The sequence below is a fragment of the Diaphorina citri genome, unplaced genomic scaffold (assembly GCF_000475195.1).
Source record: "Diaphorina citri unplaced genomic scaffold, Diaci psyllid genome assembly version 1.1 scaffold503, whole genome shotgun sequence".
Classification (NCBI taxonomy): Eukaryota; Metazoa; Arthropoda; class Insecta; order Hemiptera; family Psyllidae; genus Diaphorina; species Diaphorina citri.
The window spans coordinates 100,367-109,025 of NW_007377938.1; the positions used below are offsets into that span (position 1 = coordinate 100,367).

The following is an 8,659-nucleotide window of genomic DNA, read 5'->3' on the forward strand; positions in this document are numbered from 1 at the left end:
GTCGTAACAAAACATCTTTGCATGAACGTGAAAAAGATCGACTAGGTCACTGGCCTTTCGGTGTATATGAGAGACTTCGGTAAGATGTACGCATTCCTGGCATCGAACACCCCAAACCATCTGATAAAAAAGGAATTCACAATCCGTAATATTAAGACAATGTGGCTTCAAAGAACTTTGAACTGGTGGCTGAAACTTCTCGCAATGGAAAACACACGTTTTCCTAAAATCTGTTATAACCTTTTTAAAAACGATTTTACCCTATGTTTAGACAAATATAACTGGTGTTTGCAATTAGAGCAGGTTCTGGTAGACACAGGTTTTGGTTTTCTATGGCGGGAAGAAAATCCTCGTAAAATAAAAGAAAATATCAGTCATATTATTGATACCTACCAGTCCCTTTTAAGACAAAATGAGCAGCTTAAAATAGAGGACTCAAAATTTAATACGTTTTACAAAGTAATCTCAAATCTAGGAAATCCCCCCGCTACAGTATATTTTAACCCTTTCGTGACCACTGGGACACCCGTGTCCCACTAACTTAAAGAGACCATAGCAGTCTCTACGAGAAAAAAATCGAGTATCGACTTGTGCTGCGCTCTACTTCAAACTCTCGAGAACACAGTGGAACTAAAATTTCATGGTCAAGCTTGTTTTGATTTTCGATATTTATCATTTAGTGTCAAAAACCGTGAGGGTGGTGATAATTTTGAGAGTTTTTTTTTAGATTTTCACCATTTCGTTAATTGGAAGGATTTTCCATGGAAAAAGTAAGTGTTTTTTTGCATGATTTTGTGCCAAATATGTTTCTTTATAGTTGTATGTAGTTCTTTCTAAAAAAAATTGTAAACATTTTCTGTTATGGCTGATCTACTTTGTGGGTCACCGGTGTCCCGCTGGTCCAACGGATGTACTTTTTTTTGAAATTATAATTTCCTGTGATTGATATTGATTAGTTATCATGATCTATCTCGAGAACAGTAAGAGATAGAGACTTGAAATTTGATATGTAGCTGTCAAATGTGACAAGGATGCGACACGAAACTTTTGGTTAATACCGGTGCAACGCTTGGCGGCATTTTACCGCTTTTTGGCGGTTTTCGGTGTATTTTAACAATATCTCGGGAACGGTATGAGCTAGAGACTTGAAATTTGGTATGTAGTTCACAAATGTGACGAGGATGCAACACAAAACGTTTGGTTGAGATAGGTGCTGCGGTTGGTGCTATTTTGACCGCTTTTGGACAGATTGCGACCGTTTTTTGGCGGTTTTCAGCTATACCGACTAAACGGTTAGAGATATTGTAAAAGTTAGGGTAAAAGAACACTCAAATAAGCATCATTTAATAGGATAAGGAACCCCGTGTGATGTTCACACTAGATTTTTTTGTTTACTTTCATAACAGCACACTAGTTCCATTCCATGGCTTGTAAAGTTGTTGTCATATCAGTAAATCCTAAGATTCTGAGAATATACAATGTATATGGACGCTCTTCAACTGACCCTAAATGTATAAAACCAATAATGGGTCTAATATTGTATATAGGATGCTCTCCATGGCCAAAAAACTCCAGCGAGAACTAAGTTTATTGTTTAATTTACCTTTTTTTAAGTTACTAGGAGACCACTGGGACATATGTGTCCCACCAGCTGATGCTACCCAAAGTCCACTGGGACACATAGGTCCCACGTCGTTATCTCAAAAACGGTAAGCTTTTTTCAATTTTTTATTTCAGATTTGATAAATACATAACCCCTAGTCCTTTGACACCAAAAATTAAGTTTGTGAGTCTTTTCTTTCTAATTTGGTCACGAAAGGGTTATGCCAATTAGGAGAAAAAAAATTAGAGGAAGAGAAATTTCGCGGAATTCGATTGCCGGTGGATAGAACAATTTCCTGTATTTTTTTTATTTTTTTTTTTTATATTATTATTATTCTCACCATATTATTTCTTCTTCTCCTCCTCCTTCTTTCTTTTAATTCGTGATCTTCTTCTTCTTATTCTCCTTATCTCCTCATTTTTGGTCTGGTCTTATTCCTCCTCCTCTTCTTCTTCTCCTCCTCCTCCTTCTTTTCTTCTTCTTCTTCGTCTCCTCCTTCTCCTCCTCCTCCTTAGTCGTCGTCTTCTTCTTCTTCTTTTCCTCCTCCTCCTTCTTCCTTCTTCTCTCCCTCTGGAACTTCCAGACTTGAGAGTTTCATGCCGTATTGTGATGTGTGGAATGCTGGAGAGAGATGATTAATGAAAAAGTTAAAAAGTAATGTACATTTCATACATTAAGTCATGTACCATATAAGATTAAGTAATGTACATTTCATACATAACATTATAAAATGTGAGAGTTAACTAATGTTTGGTGGCATGGGTTTCAACCAGTGGCGGCATTTTACACTATACGATGGCTACTGAATCTCTCTGAAACCCTACTTTGTCCTACTTCTGATCTTTGTTTGACGAAAAAGCTATACCACGGAGAGGTGAGCTGCTATTTCAGCTGAGGAGGTGTGTACTTTATGTTCAACAATTTATAAAAATAAATGGAATAATGTTCAATTCAATTCAATTCAATTCAATTCTTCTTCTTCGTCTTCTTCTTCTTCTTCTTCTCCTCCTTATCTCCTCATTTTTGGTCTGGTCTTATTCCTCCTCCTCTTCTTCATCTCATTCTTATACTTTTTCTCTTACTCTCACTTCATCTTCCTTTCTCTCTGTCGTTTCCTCCTCCTCCTCTTCTTCTTCTTCTTCTTCTTCTCCTCTTCCTCCTCCTCCTCCTCCTCTTCTTCTTCTTCTCCTCCTCCTCCTCCTTAGTCGTCGTCGTCTTCTTCTTCTTCTTCTTCTTCTTCTTCTTTTCCTCCTCCTCCTCCTCCTCCTTCTTCTCTCCCTCTGGAACTTCCAGACGTACATTATCCCATCAGGATAAAATCCGCCCCGGACGGGAATCGAACCCGCGGCCTAGCGCTTACAAGGCAGACGCACTACCAACTAAGCTGACTAGGCTGGCCCTCCCAGTTTGAATTACCTTCCCAAACAACTCTTCCTTTATCTTTAGTAACCTACTAATCTTCTCTTGCCAGCCTAGTTAGCTTGGACGGAAACGCACCTGCTTTGTAAGCACCAGATCGCGAGTTCGATTCCCACCCGGGGGAGCTCTATCCTAAACAGCTAAGGTCCGTTCTCGGAACGGCTGGCTTTTTCCTATCCTGTCTTCCTTCTCTCTTCGATTTCGGGACGACAAGACCCTAGCAGTTACAGTTCCCTCTGTCTCTGACTTTTCAGTAGAGGCTTAATACATCTGTGATGAATAGTCATTGGTTTCCCATTTTTAGATACCTAAATAATTATGTACGTCTTTTATGTGGATACCTAGTAGGTAGGTATGTAGTTTTACTCATTATTTGTAGATACATCTTCTATGTCAGAAAAGCAGGTAGGTACGTAGGCTTACCCTTATGCAGATACATCATTTATGTGGGAAAAGTAGGTAGGTACCTACTACCTACGTAGGTTTATCCATATCTACGTAGATGCACCTTTGTGTGCAGTAGAATAGGTTTTGGCATTATGGAGACCACCTACTTGTTTGTTTTGCAGTAAGTGAATTCCTTCATAATCCAACACAACATACACTGTGTCAAATGCAAAATGCACTTTTTGTTTTATCCCATGCGGGTGTTTTGCTACCAGAGATTCAAGACCCCCCTGTTCTGGAAAGCAAATTCATATATTTCGTATTTTGCATACATTTGACGTCAAGATGACGTCATCGTAGCTTTAAAGGTGTGTCCAAACATAGTCGACCTGCTGTCGATCGACGAGGTGAATCTATGTTGTCGAGGCAGTGTGGACGGTTCAGTCGACATCGATCGACGGCCGGTCGACTGGACACACCTTAAGGTATTACGACTATCTTAATAAATAAAATTAGAAAATTTCAATTCTTGGCCTCTTCCCGTATTCCTCCCTTTTTAAAGTCTTTCAGCCAAACTCGTGATTGCGTCTTGAAAATGACAATGGAAGCTAGGAAACCCCTTTATAGGTGGAATGAAGATAAACCGCGGGCACTCGAGCTTCAAATGAAATTTAATAAAATAAAATAAAATTATTTTATTTAATAAAATTAATTATTTTATTTTTGTCCCTCCTCCCCTACTCGACATAAATAGAGCACCCTTTCTCACATCCACCACTGGTCTCGTCATCTTCATTTAGTTTATCAACTTCTTTCCGTTTTGTTCGCGGAAATTCTTTTCACTCAGCAGAGGAGTTAGCCAACTTTTCCCTCTTAGCTAGCGGCTTTGTCACGGTGATGGAACACATACATCAGTTCCCCCGTGAAACACTGAAACAATATGCTTTGTGACGGTAGATACATACCTACATCAGTTCGCCCGTGAAACACTGAAGTTAAGCACCGTTGAGCGTGTAGTGTGCCCGAACCTTAATGGGTGTCCGACTGGGTAACCGTCAGAAGGAGAGAAAGGGTCAAAAAGAAGATAAAGAGGAGAAGGAGAAGAAGAAAATAAAGAAAAAGAAGAAGGAGAAGGAGAAGGAGGAGAAAAAGAAGGAGAAGGAGAAGAAGAAGGAGAAGAAGGAGAAGAAAAAGGAGAAGAAGAAGAAGGAGAAGAAGAAGGAGAAGAAGGAGAAGGAGAAGAAGAAGCAGAAGGAAGAGGGGAGAAGGAGAATAAAAAGACGGAGGAGGAGAAGAAGGAGGAAGAGCAAGGGGATAAGAAAGTGAAGAGTAAAAAATATGTATATAGGAGGAATCGAAGAAGGAGGAGGAGGAGGAGAAGAAGAAGAAAGGAAAAACTACCATAATCCCCCAATCATTCCTACATCGTGAGAACTTGCCAATGTCACTGATACGGAAAACGAAAACTACTACCAACAAATCCTTCTCAAAAGATTTACCCAACAAAGTCAATAATACCTACAAACCTAAATCCTACTAACATACTCGTAAGTATTACCCACTTTACATTCCCACTTTCCCTAACATATGCCCCTATAGGAATTACCTACTTTACATTCCCACACTCCGCAGTACCACATTGTTTATTTATGTCCCACATTCAAACGCTTTCCACCCACACAGAGACAGACAAATCGTGTCAAAAAAAAAAAAAATCCGAAACATTACACAACTTTTAGTTCCGCAAACCCTCCCAAAAAACCACCAGAAATCCCCCCCCCCCAAAAAAAACTTGAAAGTTGAGAAGAAGAGGAGGAAAAAGAGGAAGGAGAAGAAGAAGAGTAAGAAGAAGAATAAGGAAGAAGTAGAAGAAGAAGGAAGAAGAAGAAAAGAACTACATACAGGTGGGCCAATAAATGGTACGTTTTTTAGGTGGGCGAATAAATGGTACACTTACCCTATTCGTCCTGATAACGTAGCGAGTTTTTGCAACCAAAATTAGCGTCCCGTTAACTGAACTCTCTATTTGACGAAAACACGTTTCTGCGCTTGTGCAGAAACGTGTTTTAGTAAACTTACGTCTTACCGTCAGTGGCGTAGCGTGTATGTATGGCGTGTATGGCGGCCATACAACTCAAAAGTTCACTCTAATGCCCATAAATATTAATGGCATGTACCTACTGTGATGGGACTTGGTAGACCTGTGCATGAGCCCTACAAGGCCCTACACTTGAATTTAGACCACGCTACGCCACTGCCGTCACGTAAGTTAGAGGTTCAAAAACTCTCTACATACCTAATTGGCAGAATTTAAACGTGAAAAATGTAATTTTCGAGGGCGAATTTCGACTCTTTTGACATTGTAAAAAATGGCATTGTGAATTAATACCTAAACTACAATGCTCCCATTACTTCCGGCAGAATCGGAAGCAATATTGGGTTTCAAATTCTATGCGGGGGAATGGGAATTTTAATTTCTGTTTTTCCCAACTTTTGAATATTGCTTTTTTTTTGCTGTTTCCTCCAAAAATTGAAATTGGAACACGAGAGACCCTCTCCTTTTTTTCGCCGAAAATTCCTTTTTTTCTCACTGAAGTTGGAGGGAGGGGGAAGGGCTTTGGGACAGAGGTCAATGTTTATTTTGGGGGACGCTATTTTTTCGGTCCGTTTTATTGTCGGGTGCTGGACTCCATTTTCTGGATCGATTAATTTTATTTTATTTTATTATTATTATTATTTTGAGAATTATTGTTATTTCGTTTGGGAGGCAATTTATCCATTTTATGGAATTGTCTTTTTTTTCAGAATTTCCAGAAGGAAAAATCTTGTGTTTTATAAAATTTCCTGATGAAAGATGCTAGAAAATCTTCTTCCTTTTAGTTTTTTCTTCTTCTTTCTTTCTTCTTCTTCGTCTTCTTCTTGTTCCTTTTTAGAAGAAAAAGAAGTAGAAGAAGAAGAGGAAGAAAAAAAGAAGAAGAAGGGGAACAAGAAGACGACGACCACGAAGAAGAAGAAGAAGAAGAAAAACGTAAAAGGAAGACGATTTTCCAGCATATTTCATCAGACAGCCCATAATAAAGTCACGCTAAAAGCAAAGCTATACGCAAATAATAAAGCTTCGCTCTAGAAAGCCAAAAATCTGTTTATATGATGGTGGTGGTTGTGGTGGTGGTGGCGGTGGTATGGTGGAAGGAGGTCGTAAAGTATATGAACCGTAGTACAATTTTACTATATTCTAGTCGTAGGTATGCTTACTACCAGAAGATTCCTGTGAAGTGTACGCTGTACGTACAATGAAGAACACCGCAGGGCCATTCCTGCCCCTTTTCAGGGCATTTTGCGTCCTTTTTAGTTCTCTTGGAAAAAAAGAAACTTTTCACTTGTCGTAACTTGTAATGTCCTTTGCATGAATTTTTTACTGTTTTATGCACACACTGAGGACAAAGTTGAGGAACACCCTTATGCATTCGCTCATTTTTTTTATTTTTTTTTTTTATGCCGGTCACACAAGTTCCGACGGACCAGAACTTTTGAGCTTTTCAGTTCCCCAAAACCCTCAAAAAAGTGTATAGAAAATCACCTCCCCCCAAAAGAAGAAGAATTTCATACCGCGGTCTGATGTCAAACAGTTGGAACTTATGTGGCAGAAGCTTTCAGGCCTAGGTTTCTCAGACAGTCTGAGTGGTCGGATAGACCCAGTGAATACGGAAAATCTTCTTTTTCTTCGCCTTTTCCTGGTTTCAGAAGGGGTCGGCGTTTTTTCGTCAGCCTCTTAATTAGCCCTGCATGGGGGGTGATACAAGGGGACACTGAACACTTAAAAAATTCGGCACTATAAGTATGTACTTTTCAAGGAGCACTCCTTGTTTACAAACTCAATGAAATTCCTTAGTACGATATAGGGTAAGTGTACCATTTATTCGCCCACCTAAAAAACGTACCATTTATTGGCCTACCTAATTTATAATTCCGCGAGATAGTAGATAGCTATAGGGTAAGTGTACCATTTATTGGCCCACCTGCCCACATTTATTTTTCTAATTTTTGTTTTTATGACTACAATTTTTGAATAGCACTGGTTCGATAGCAGTCTTTAAGCCCTTTCTTTTGATGAAATTGGATCTTGAAAAAGTTCGTCCAGTTCAGACTTATGTGGCGTATGGTACAGGTGGGCCAATAAATGGTACGTTTTTTAGGTGGGCGAATAAATAGTACGATATACCTATGTACCTATAGTTTGCGAGAAAGGCTAGCAAACTATAGGTATTACGGTTAGCCCAGTGGTAATGCTCTCGCTTGCCATGCAGAAGGTGCCGGGTTCGAATCCCACCAGCGACAAAAGTTTGTACTCGTTTTTCGATTGCAAATATTTCAACGGGTTACTTTCTGGTGTTCTCGTGTTGACCCAGCACCTAAATGGGAAGTATTGTGTCTCTTCTCGCCCATCTGATGAGAGGCATACTACGGGATGGACATGCTACGACACAGGCCACATGCGTCTAATGTAGCAGTTGTTCCATTGCTACGAAAAAAAAACGGCGGTGGAACACTCATCTTTTAAAAACCCAAATCTTTAAATCTTTAAAGATGTGGAGATATACCAGTGGAGATATTGAAGTAGAAACATACTTATCCACAACAGAGACGGACTGTAAAGTAATATTGAACAAGATATGGAGTAATATGAACTAAGGTGACCGAACGTATACGTGACGAATAAGTGTGCGTGAACCTTAAACGTAGAAACACACCACTATCACATCACGTCACGGCAGGTTACGTGTACTCATGGGGAGTAAGAAAGATGTAGTTCAAAGTTTTCCCTTAATAATGTAGCTAGGTAAATCCGTTGATAGTAGCCACAGCTCACGTGACGTGATAGTGTGTCTTTCTTTCGGACCTTAAAGACGAGATCTTTAAGGTCCACGCACACTGTCTGATGCACTAATGTGGACTTAGTGGCCTGAGATACCTCGTCTAATGGTTCACACTAGACTTAGTTGAATGGCAAGTTATTATCCCAACTTCCGGTCAATAAAAATCTTCTCGAGTCTTGGCCTATGCAAGGAAACGCCACAAACCCAGTGCTGTGGTCATCACAAGTCAAAACCATTAAACTCGGACACCAAGATGTTCCCTGTCTTAGGCCAGCCACTCACTATCAGATAGACCTGATCATGTCTACCTGATAGTGAGTGTGCTCATCAGGTAGTCCTGACAGACGGACCTTTTCAGCCGTACCTGTCAGGT

General features: G+C 39.8%; 1 long non-coding RNA gene across 1 annotated transcript; it reads left to right on the forward strand.

Annotated features, from left to right (window-relative positions):
• The first annotated feature begins 99 nt into the window (after positions 1 to 99).
• LOC113467571 lies at positions 100 to 1,782 on the forward strand. Its single transcript, XR_003391607.1, has 2 exons — positions 100 to 770; positions 1,407 to 1,782. It is a non-coding gene; the product is annotated as an uncharacterized LOC113467571 (long non-coding RNA).
• Positions 1,783 to 8,659: the final 6,877 nt, after the last annotated feature.